Below are 12,358 nucleotides of genomic sequence, written 5' to 3' on the forward strand. Positions count from 1 at the left end.
TCGCTCTTCCTTGATAACAGGATGTCTCTAGCTGTTCATAAGCTATGAAAAGTCCTTTTAATCTCCATTTATATTTTGTTAAATAGAAAAAAAGACATTCTTATGTGACTGTCACAGGCTAAAAAAAGGAGAAAAAATACACTCCTCAAAATCCTCACTAGCCACTTTAAACTTTGTCAGATTTCAATTACTTTAAATGTGTTTGTAGAAAAGGCCGACAGCCTTGAAAAAAACATCCTGCCTCTGAATGCAGCCTTTATTTTAAACTCATGAAAAAGAAAAAAAGAGCAACAGCAGAAAAGTAATATTTAGGACCTTCTTTAAAGTCAAACTGAACTGACAGAAAAATCAAGATGTTTTATTATTAGTGTAAAAACAAAGGTAAAAGAAATGTTCACAGAATACAAGGGAGTAAAAAAGTAAAAACAAAAGAGCAGTTGGATTTAAAAGAAATAAGAGAAAAAGAAAAACTAACAAAAATAGATCTGTCAAAAGTAAAAAAAAAAAAAAAAAAAACAAGGCAACATGTAAACACTTGTCTTGAGATTGTAAGGAAATGAAAAAAAAATACATTTATAGATATAAAAGACTGGCCCTCTGAAAAAAAAAATCATGGCAAGAGAAAACTGAGGTATTCAACTTTTGGTTGCACATATTCAGCTATTTGTAAGAAGGCACAGAGTCTGTTTGCACATCAAAGAGACTTTTGAAGATTTTATTCTAAGTGATAGAACTGAGTTTAATCTGTATGGTAATTTTCAAAAGCAGCAAGTCTGTTGTGGCATGTGTCATTGAAGCCTGAGGTCAAATAGGACGACTCTCATTAACAGGAATGGAAGGGGCAGAAGGAGTGAGTGGGTGGAAAAGAAAATAGGCATGTACAAACACCTAAAGCCTTAAAATACTTGATATAGGGGAAAAATATGAATATAAGACTATGTGGATACAATGCACTGCAATCATTTTAAACAGACTGATTTTAAATCTTCATGGTGAAGTCAGGTTTGAGCAAAATAAGGCTTTTTTTTGGTTTTCATCAATGGCTTTTCTTGTTAGAGTGTGAGTCTAATAGTTGTTATATGAACAGATTTTCCCACCTGAGCTGCCGATCTATGCATCTCAGCACAAATAACCATGGGCCTTTTTGGCAGTTTGCCTGGCGGATAGACTAGATCAATTTAGGGAGATTAAAATGTTTTGGTAGCTTCACAATTCTGCCAATTATGTTAGTTTGTTTTTGTATACAGTTCTGCATGAAAGCTTACACACCCTTCCATTCAAAATAAAAAATGGAAATCATGACCTTGATTTTGAATACATATATCTACACAGATATGTGTTAAGTAAATAAATAAATTAAACAAGTAAACAAGTCTCATGGAGCTCCAGTACTTAAATTTTGCTGCACACAACTTTAAAATGAAATGAAATATTCAGTTAGACTTCTGCACCTTTTAACAGGCAAGTTGGTTAACTGTTCATAAGCAAAATACTTTAATTTTTCTGGAAAAGTTTGTTTTTACAATTATTATTTTTTTTTTATAAAAATCCAAAACCAATATTTTATTGTATTAAATTATAATTTAATGTATCCGTTCTCTTTGGGCTTTACATACACAAACAGTGCTAAAGAAATGTTACATTACACTATTTGCTTGGTTTCCACATGACGCATCAAGATAAGAATTCATTGCATAAGGCACAGAGCAGGTATAAACTTGCCCAAATGTCTGACCAGAGCTTGGAACTCTACAAACAACAAATGGCCGAGATAACATCAACTAAAAGATTTCAAGGAAGAATTTATCTCAGGAAAATTTCATCCAGCCACATTTATAGCAAAAGAAATGGCCCCACATTCTATAGTCCAAGTCTTCATAAAGCTTTAGTCTGTTGGGTTATGGCACTAACCTGGAGTCAGACCGTTTTTGGGCCTTTGTGTGAGAGACAGGTATACTCATGTTCAGCCTCACATTTTTAAACTTCTGCTGTTGTACTTGTGTGTTAAGAGCCTGTTTATATTAGAAAAAGACAGATAGGCAGGGAAAGTCTGTATGCTTTACTTCCTGGTGTAATCTCAGGTATGCAAACTAGTGTGGGAGTGTGTAAACACTCATGCATGGAAATATGCACTGGTTAATACATCGCAGTTCACACACTTGCTACACGCACAAATACAGACACATGCACTGACACGCACACACGTACACCTCCCAACACACACACACCTATTTGGACACATACTTGAAGCCAGTTTTTCAGCGTACCACTTAACAAAGCATAACAGGGTTTTGTGTTTGCAGATGCACTTAATGTTAAAAAGTAGCCTATCAGGGAGCTGTGGGCAACGAGTATATCACTATTTTAGGTATAATTTCTTACTGAATTGTTATTTAAAATCTTTGTAGTTATGGTATCTCACATTTTCCACACCAGAATCACTAACTTCATAGTGATTTATTGGGGTTCTCTAGTTCAATGCAAAATGACACATAACTGTGATGTGGAAGAAAAGTGTTAAAATGATTTTCATAAAAAAAGTCTTAACGATGTTGCATGCTTGTGTAGTAAATGCCTTTACTGATACTAATGCTTCACATTTAAATGGTACCAGTTACCTGGGAAGTCACTCTGATTAATAAATATGATCCAACTTGGTGAAATTTAGCATGTTTACAAAATGTAAATGTACAACAAAGGCCAAAAAAAGGTTAGATGGCTTTAATGAACAAACAGGTCTGGAAGAATGATGTGAATTCCACAGCAGAAATGTATTATTCAAGGATATTTTTCATTGTGATACCATTTCACATTTGCATGTTTGTGGACTCAGGCCCAAGTTCAATAAGCAATATTTAAAAAAAAGAAAGAGAAATAGATGAAGCTGAATTAAGTGTGTCTACCCAACAGCCACATGGTAGAAACTGATTCTGAGCCTGGTGTCATAGTTTTGTCTTGGCTTCTAACCCACATGTATGAATGACTCTTAGAATGACAGGAATCAGATAAATGAGATAAATTTAAAGAAATGAACAGGAATAACAGGGCCGAGAGTGAGTGTGTGACGGTGGTGGCGGTGCTGGGTAAACAGGTGGTGCAGTCAATGGTTTCACAGAGGAAGGCATATGACAAAGAAGCAGAGACCAGTTGTCATATTATATCCAGGAGTAGGCGAAGATTGTTGGAATGACGGAGGTAAGTTCACTGAGGAACATTCACAGGGATGACTGGATAACTGTAGATTACTCAGAAGAATCTCAAACATCACAGAACCACATGAAGTGGGTAGGAGTCTACCAGTGACGGTTAACTAGTGTGGAGTGAGTGGCCTCCTGATCGTCTTAAGCATCTTGGAGAGTGGAATTAACAAGCTCTGGTGCTTCTTAATTCCTGCCTGCGAGAGGGTAGAGCCTCAACTAGAATGTGTGCAAGATGGGTGAAGTCCTTCATGATGAGGAGCACCCTCCCCCTGCAACTTGATGTCCAAGGTGGTTCCCTAAAGTCTTTTGTGAAGCCCTAAGCACTCTCTGCAGAGCCATTGTCTGAGGAGCAGTGCATCTGCCATGCCTCACAGTGATGCATTTGCTGAAAACACTCTCTACGACACAGTGATGAAAGTTAATCAGGACTAATCTCCCAAATTCAGGTCTATGCAGCTTTCTGGAGATATAGAGATGAACATGGGCCTTGTTGAACAGAAATGAAGTGTTGGAACTCTAGGTGAGGTCACTGGATAAATGCACACCCAGGTGTCTGTAGCTGAGGAGGTACATTCTGAGATACAGGGGATAAGAAGGATCTGTATCCCTATTGAAATCCCTCACCATCTCTTTAGTCTTTTTCAAGATAATGTTGAGGGTTTTGTCTCTGCACCACTCTACTAGATGTTCAACCTCTTCTCCATATTTGGACTCATTATTTGTGATGCTTCCTACTAATGCTGGGGTGGTTTGCCATGCAGTCATATGTCAGCAGAGTAAAAAGGAGGACTGCTTAGTACGCCAACCTGGGGTGATCTATTGACTTGACAGTCTTGTCAAGTCAGTCTTGGAACCAGTTCCCTGATGTAGGACTAGGTCCAGGAAAGGAGATCCTCTGGACTAAGGTTTGTGGGATGATGGGGTTGAAGGTTGAGGAGAAATCCAAGAAGACTAAATAGTTGTAGGACTTTCTGCTCTGCAGGTGGGTGAGGCCTGCGGGACCACTGATGAGATGGTGTCAGTGGTGGATCAGTTCCTCCTGTAGGTGTACTGATGTGGGTCCACATTGACGTCAATGGAGTAATTGATGTGGATCATGACTATGTTCTCAAAATACTTCATGACTACCAAGTTAAGGCTATAGGTCGGTATTCATTCAGACCTATTGCTGTGGAGAACTTAGGGACAGGGACAATAGTGGTGGACTCTAAAGCCAGGCATACACTGTGCAATATTTTCAATCATTGCACGCACCTACAGCTCAAACTGTATGACAAAGCGTCAGGGTTTAAAAGTTTACAGCTCACAATGCAAGTTCTCACACTGTGCGGCCTGACGCTCTGATGCAATCTTACGAAGGCCGAATAAATTTAAAACATGTTTAATTTTCTCCCAACCTTACAATTTCTGATTGGAGGGTGGTCGTAGGAGGCTGATCGCCCCTTGTTACTCACTGTACACTATACGAAAATTCTCGCACCACTGGAGAATCGGCCTGAAAAAGGCATAAAATCCTACAGTGTATGCCCGGCTTAAGCAGGTTTGGACAGATATCAGTGACAGTGAAGTGTTAAATATGTCTGCCAAAACCTCAGAAATCTGGTTTGCCCATGTTGTTATGGCCTGCAGCCTTACCAGGATTGATTCCTTAGAGGGTTGTTTTAGGTCTGCAGTGGTCATATGGATGGGCGTGTCACGTAGAGCTGAAATGTCAGAGTTCATGCAGTCCAGAGTTTTGTCTTCTCTTTCGGGAAAGTAACATACTGGTAACAACTGGGGTCTGTCAGTTTTATGTGATTAAAACCTTGGCAACCTCCAGGTGCATTATCTACACTGAACTAATATTGTCATTCAGTACAGTTGATGCTTCATGTATGTAAATCTCTTTATTGTCCCACAATGGGGGAAATTCACTCTCTACATTTTAACCACTTTCCCTTTGGGAGCAGTGGGCTTCCATTGTGTGGCGCCCAGGAAGCAGTTTAGGGTTAAGGGTCTTGCTTAGGAAAACAGAGGGGAGGCTGTGGGGATCGAACCGGGTACTTTCAACCTTCCCAAAGCACAAGGACACTGTTCTAACCACAAGGTCAATACTTTCCACAAATAGCCTCTATATAACAAAACCATATAAAGCATTATGTAGCATCTTATAAGGCATTACCCTTATCCTTGCATTATGTAGCATCTTATAAGATATCACCCTTATCCTTGAACATTTACTAGAACCCTACTCAATAAATTATCTAAAAATGGGTAGAGCATGATCAAGGGGCAAACCAACCAAGATATTACTATGCACCGAAACTGGGACTCTGCAACCATTGCGACATTAGCAAGAGGATTGCAATCAAGCCACAAACCTATAGATAGCAACATTAGCTACTACCGTATTCTGCCCCTGAACCACTGTTACCTCTGAAAAAGGTGGTCTGCGAGATGTAACAGCTTTTACATTTTTAGACTTTTAATGTATGATGCTGTGTATATTGCTGAAATTCAAATTTCCCTATACCATCTTTTCCACTTTAATATTCTTTTATTTTCACATTTATGATGTATATTTATGGAGTCATAAAGGAGTCAAGGTTTGTCACACTTCAGCTATAGCTTCATCTCCCCTAGCTCATTCTGCCCACAGACCCAGCCAAGGCAGACATATTTGGCCATGTAGTAGTACGGAGTCCGGCTTTCCTAAAAGCTTCCACTTTGAAAAGCATGAAAGGTTAAAATTAAGAGTTGAGATTAAAAATTAACACTGATTGATAGGCTTCCTGTTTTTTTATTTTATTCTTTATTTTCTGTAGAGATGAATAAAGTAATATCAAGAAGTTATTTATTTATGCATCTGTTTATGTGGCCTATATGGTTGGCACTGGTCACCTGCCTACTCTGTTGTTGCCATGACAGTTTCAAAAAGCCAGTCCATTCACATATGGTTGCTATGGTAATGCTCCATTTTTTTTGGCTAAAGCTACTGAGGCAGGTGTATCTGCCAGCTGGTGATGACAGGTGGGTGGTGGGAGTGTGCTATAGAGCATTTTTCTGCTCTAAAGCAGCTCCACCAGAAAACACATGAACTTAACCAATAAATAAATAAATAAACAAACAAATAAGTAACTAAATAAATAAATAATATACATATATATCATATAAAATTCCATTTCAGGTGTTTGTGGTTTAACAATTTACTTTAAGGCAGATCTATAAACTGACCACCTTATGCATGTAAGTTGGTCTATATCTCCAAATAATGACAAAAATGACAAGACAAAACACAGCATGAGTTAGTATATTCATTAGGAAGAGAACCAAGTTTTTTATATATATATATATATATATATATATATATATATATATATATATAGAGAGATATACTTAAGTATATATATATATATATATATACTTAAGTATATCTCTCTATATATAAATATAGATATAAAACTGGGTTCTCTTCCTAATGAATATACTAATTCATGCTGTGTTTTGTATATATATGTATCAGAGCCGCTGTTAACAAGTCATTGAGGAACATCAAGTCAGAAAAAATACTATATATATATTCAGCTGGAATAAAAAAAAAACAAAAGAACAAAATAACTTTCCTAAAGTGTGATATGATAAAAAAAGAGATGCGCTATTTTTTATTTAACCTAAATCACTTTAAATATACAACAATGCTGTTGAACATTCTGGGGCTGTTGTTGTTGACATAATATTCAAAAATTACTTGAAGTCATTGTGTGGTTTTTATCCTTGTTGTGGAACAATGGAGCAGATATTTACCTTCACAGAAAGGCTTATGGGGCTCTTTGGAGTTTAATAGTTCAATCAACTGTGCTCCCCAGATCTGGACCATCTGCATTTAACACTATTTTACTGTCTTTTTCTGGCCTTTAAAGACTCACAATTAGGAACACTAAACTGCATGTGCAAAAAAAAGGAAAAAAAATGAACATGCAATAAGTTGGTGGGTTGCAGGTGATTTAAAGAGCCATAGAAATAGAGTACGGTAAGAAGCACTATAATCTGGAAGGAGGTTAGAGTAGAACGGCTGCTCATTCACAATAATGACACTCATGAAGATCGTCTGGGGTTTCCTTCACAACCTGTTGCCAAATCCCAAATAAGCAGAACACAGTGGCAGTATAAATAAATGGCTTTATTATTTAAATACAGCAGTAATACTTCAGACATGGAAGTAGATCAGATTTTACTTCCTGCCATTATTTGTTTGCAGAATACTTCACAGTGAGTAGCTCATTTTAGAGCACCAGATAATGAGCTGGTACAGGTACATCAACATAAAAAGGTTTCTGATAGCAGATGACATCTGAAGTCATGTTATTTAGACTTTGGTGTTGGATATCAGTTATCACCAATCCCACGATGGGGCAATATAAGGTATATATGGACTGAAATTCTGCTTAAATTTTTTTTTTTTTGCAAATTAAGTGTAACAGTTTGTCATGCCATATTTATATGCTAAATGATGATTTTGATGTGGAGAAAATATTGGAGAGAAAGTAGACCATCATGCAAAGGCAGTAAATAATGTGAGCATACACTGAAAAAGTAAACAAACAAGGTTGGAATACATCACCTCAGGTTTTTTAAAACACCATTTGTTTCATATTATGTTGTGCAATAACATTTCCTAAATTAAAGCTTGTTATAAGTGCTATTTGAGTGTTGGTTTTAAAGTACATCATGGACTCAAAGTGGCCTCCATAAAAAGAGGCTATCTTTTTTTCCTGTTAAAGATAAAAAAAAAAAAAAAAAAAGATCTCAATCTCAAACCAAGAAAATTTTTATAAATTCCCGCCTTCAATTAAGAACATTGCCTCAGTAGGTAAACTCTCTCCCACTGGAGAAAAAAAATTGGTTCCTGAGAAAGCAAATAATCCAAGATTTTTAATCTATACAAACTATGCATGTGTTTTGTTAATTTATTTTAACATTTTAAAAACATCCCAGCGATATGTCAAACCTTGACATCAATTAGGACCATTCTTTTGGCCGCTATCACTCTACCTTGTAAGTGTGGAAAAAAGTTTCTGCAACGAGTAAAAAACTAAATGGCTTATCAAGATCTGGCAGAAGCATCCACTATGGACAAGGGAGGAAAGGTGAGATGGCATGATATAAAGGTCTGACAGCTCTGGGATGTTTTGAAATATTTGAAATAGTTTAGCAAAAAGAAAATGTATAGTTTTTCAAGCTTAAAAACCTTTAATTATTTGTGCCCCTATACTCTACTGGAACTTAAAGTTATGAATTAATTTGATAACATTTTTACCAAAGGTGCACCTCAGTCCAAGGAACAATCCGTTACATTTTGGTGCTTATCTGGATCATCAAATCAACACCAAAATGATCTGGATCCAGGAAATTTTTTGAAAGATTCTGTTAATACAGGTATTAACCAAGGTGGAAGTCACAATATATCTGGGGAAATGAGCCACTTGACAGAGGTCTGTGCTCTCCAAGTGCTTTTCTGGGTAATTTATTACTTTCCATGGCTCTGGAGAGTAAATATATTGTTATACATTGGTTCATTTCCCTTAGCTGCTCTTAAGGATGAAAAAAAAGATACATTTGCCATTCAAGTAAGGATGATTTTTGTTGATTTTTATACTGCACAAATACAGCTATGCACCTAAACGTGCATATATATTTAGCTAAGCAATATTTAAAACTTTTGAAAAAAACTGTGTGAAACAAGGCAAGGCTGAAAAACATAAAAAAGTGAAAAAAATCTACATGGCTTCCTCTTATAAAACTTATTTTTACCCAAGAGTTCTAAGACAGAACTCCTAAATCGGATATCAGAACCTCGGATTAGAAACAGGTGACTGAATCAGAGGAACAGGCTTAAATTGAGGATTTGGACACACAAACTGGCTTAAACACTCGCAGAACAAGGAAATCCAGGAGGCAGAAAGGGGATGGAGATCAGACAGGCAAGGAAACAACGCTGGACATTTACTCCCACAAAGCTTTTGACAGTTGGGCAACTCCTGCTAGCCAGAGAATGGAATTTAAAGGCAAGATCACAGGTGAGATGAATACAGACAAGGGCTGTGCAGTCAAACTGAGCAGAATCATAACAACTTTAACATGAACTTATGCTTGTTTTTTTTTTTTTTTTTTTTTTTTTTTTTTTTTTTTTTTTTTTTTTGTTGGTAGACCCCTGTAAAATCACAGCTTGAAGAAAATATACATCGCTTTCCAAAGTATATAGCTTTTTTTTTACTTATATTGAATTTTTTGACTGTAAAAATATATCTATTGTTAAAAAATATTGTAGTCCCTCCTTTACATCAAGGTGCTTTCAGACCGAGTTCGGTGTACGCAGTAATTTCCATGAGCCCGGCTGGGAGTTCACTGCTCTGCATTTCAGATGCAGTGTTCACAGCCCGGACCGTATCATCAAGTTGGAGGAGTTTCAGCTGCGTTAAGCGAAGATCCCACCCAAGAGAACAGAAACTCTGCAAATAGACTCAGTGGTTAGTGCTTCCTTAGTGTAGGTTTGTGTAGATAAATGATAATTTGTACAAAAAAAAAAAAGATTATGTGTGCTATTTTTGTTAGTGAGATATTACAGATTATTTCTAGGTCATCCAGAGGTCAACCATCCCATTAAAGTCTGAATTGAATAAAATGTATCTATTTATTCAGTGCTAATTGATTTCTGCAGGTAAAACTGTTGTTTGTCCTAATTTGGTTTTTAAGATTAAATAATTAATTTCAGCTGATGATGTCGGCCTAGCAGACGTTTTAAATGCTGTTTAAGAATATAAAGTTATTGCATAACAAAATATTGCATTCCTGCGCTGACACTGAATATAACAGTGGGAAAGTTTACCTTATTTAGTGCATGTAATGATTGTTTCAGAATATTAGGTAGTTCATCAGCCTTCCTTTCATTAATCCTGGCAACCCCATAACCTTTCCTGTCAAGGTCTAACTGTCAGCCTTTCATGATAAAAGCACGGGTGTAACTTATCATTACAGACTGCGGCTAAATAGTTCTCTATGCACAATTTTGCATCGGCTTGGGGACATCATACATTTTTGAAATATCCCCAGAAGAAAAAGTAGATACTTTGATTCCCCCAAAATACGTCTGGATGAGGGTCGGATTCTGCTGTACTTCCTTGTTAATCTACCCACGCAGAGAACCCTAGTTCTGGGAAGAGACAGCAACAGACGGGGACAGAGCTGGAAGTAAGGGAGGATGACGAACAATCCTTCAAGGACTAAATTAAAACATTTTTTTAAGCTAACTAAAAACCTCTACAGAGCATTCCTTATTTCCTACTTTCTTAATTTTATTTCCTGTGTTCCATTTTAACTGAAAAAAAGCTTTGCCTCGGCTGGACTTCTTTGACCTATTCCAGAACTACAACCAGCCCCTGATCGGTTGCAGTGACGTGATTTCACAGGAAAGTTCATATTTTTCAACTTCAGCGGTCACCGCTCCACTCTCTCCATGTGGTGCTGCTGTTTGACACTTTAGTTCTATCAAGTAGCACCAGGTGAGAGCTGCGAGGTGAATGCTCTCGCTACGAGGGATTCACAGCTTGTCGATTCCCTTGGTCGATTCAAAGGGATACTATGTGAGTTCACTGTGCTTGCTTTTAGTGCAACAGGAAGGTCAAATGACTCCAAAACACTTTGCACAACATCCTGTCATTAGCCCATTCATATACACAACCAAATGCTGTTTTTTACAAGTTTAATTGCAGCCACAGCTGCCCTATGCAAGGTGGGTGAAGTATCTTGCCCAAGAACACAACGACAGAGGCACAAGGAGCAGTGGATTAAAATGGCAACCTACTTGTTACAGGACAAACCCCTACATCCTAAGCCACTATCACCCCTGTACAAACGGCTTGCAAAGCAGTTCCTCCTTAACTTGTCCATGGGTCTTGGTGCTGTCCACTTCTTTGTAGATAATGAGCTAAATTACAATTAAACCTGCATTCCTTCTTGAGAATTCGGTCAAATGCACCATGTCTTTTTTTCCTCAACAGACAAATTATGTTAATTCTTCTGAACTCAAATGAAGCTTTTTATAGGTGGTGAGAGTGAGTCCTTGGAAAGTCTCATAGAAAAGTATGTAATTCAAAAAGCGTAATTCTTTTTTTGGAGTTTTTTACGGCACTAGTGGCTCGTTTTTATGGACAGTAGGCTTACAAAAATGGGGGAATGAGAGAGGAGGAGAGACATGCAGCAAAGGACCACAGGTCGGGTTCAAACCCGGATTGCCCGCGTCGAGGACTAAGGCCTCCATACAAGGGTTGTGCGCAATAACCACTGCGCCACCTGCACGCCCCAGAGTGTAATTCTTAAAGGCTATTAAATATGTTAAATGCCTTTCTATATTCATCATTTATTTGTGAATAATTCAAATACTAGGGTGTTTCCATATTCTTTCATATGCATAGCATTTAATAAGTGATAAAAATGTTTTTAAATCATCTTTCCTCTGGGCTGCAGAGGCTTATGCATCTGGCGTTACTCATGCTTAAATTCAAAAGAGCCAAAAGGGTTCTTAGTCAGACAACTTTGCTCCACAGGGTGAAGTGGGTCGAATTTTAACAGTCTATTGTTACTCAGTCAGTATGTTTGTGTTAAAGCTCCAGCCAAATTCTGCACCTATGCTTCAAAAGGAACAGGATGTGTTCATTTTCTAGAGAGTATCTGTAGTTACAGTCAACATGCTGCATTGTAAAAATTATTCTACATAGTTTGTGACTTTACCAGTGAGTTAAGTGGTTTACACTAATATTTTATTATAATTACTGCACAGTCACAAATTCCATACCTAATGCATAGAAATGTTCCATGAGTAAAATTAATAATTTCAACATCAAACTTTTATCACAGGATGAGATGTAGTACAGTCTGCTGATTTTAGAAGGAAAGCATTTCCATCTATTTAAATTATTGGTCTACTGAAATTGATTCTATCTGTAAGTAGAATTAGGTGTGAATTTTAATTGTTTACTAATAGTTTGAATTAAATTTCTTTTGGGACTGTATGTTCGAGCAGTTAACACTGTTGCCTTCAAGCACAGATTCTTGCATTGTGGACATGATTCTTTTTACTTGTAAATTACAAACTCTCTTTTTGCATTGCAAGTTGTCTACTA

This window comes from Cyprinodon variegatus, unplaced genomic scaffold, assembly GCF_000732505.1.
Source record: "Cyprinodon variegatus isolate N-32 unplaced genomic scaffold, C_variegatus-1.0 Scaffold37, whole genome shotgun sequence".
NCBI classification, from domain to species: Eukaryota; Metazoa; Chordata; class Actinopteri; order Cyprinodontiformes; family Cyprinodontidae; genus Cyprinodon; species Cyprinodon variegatus.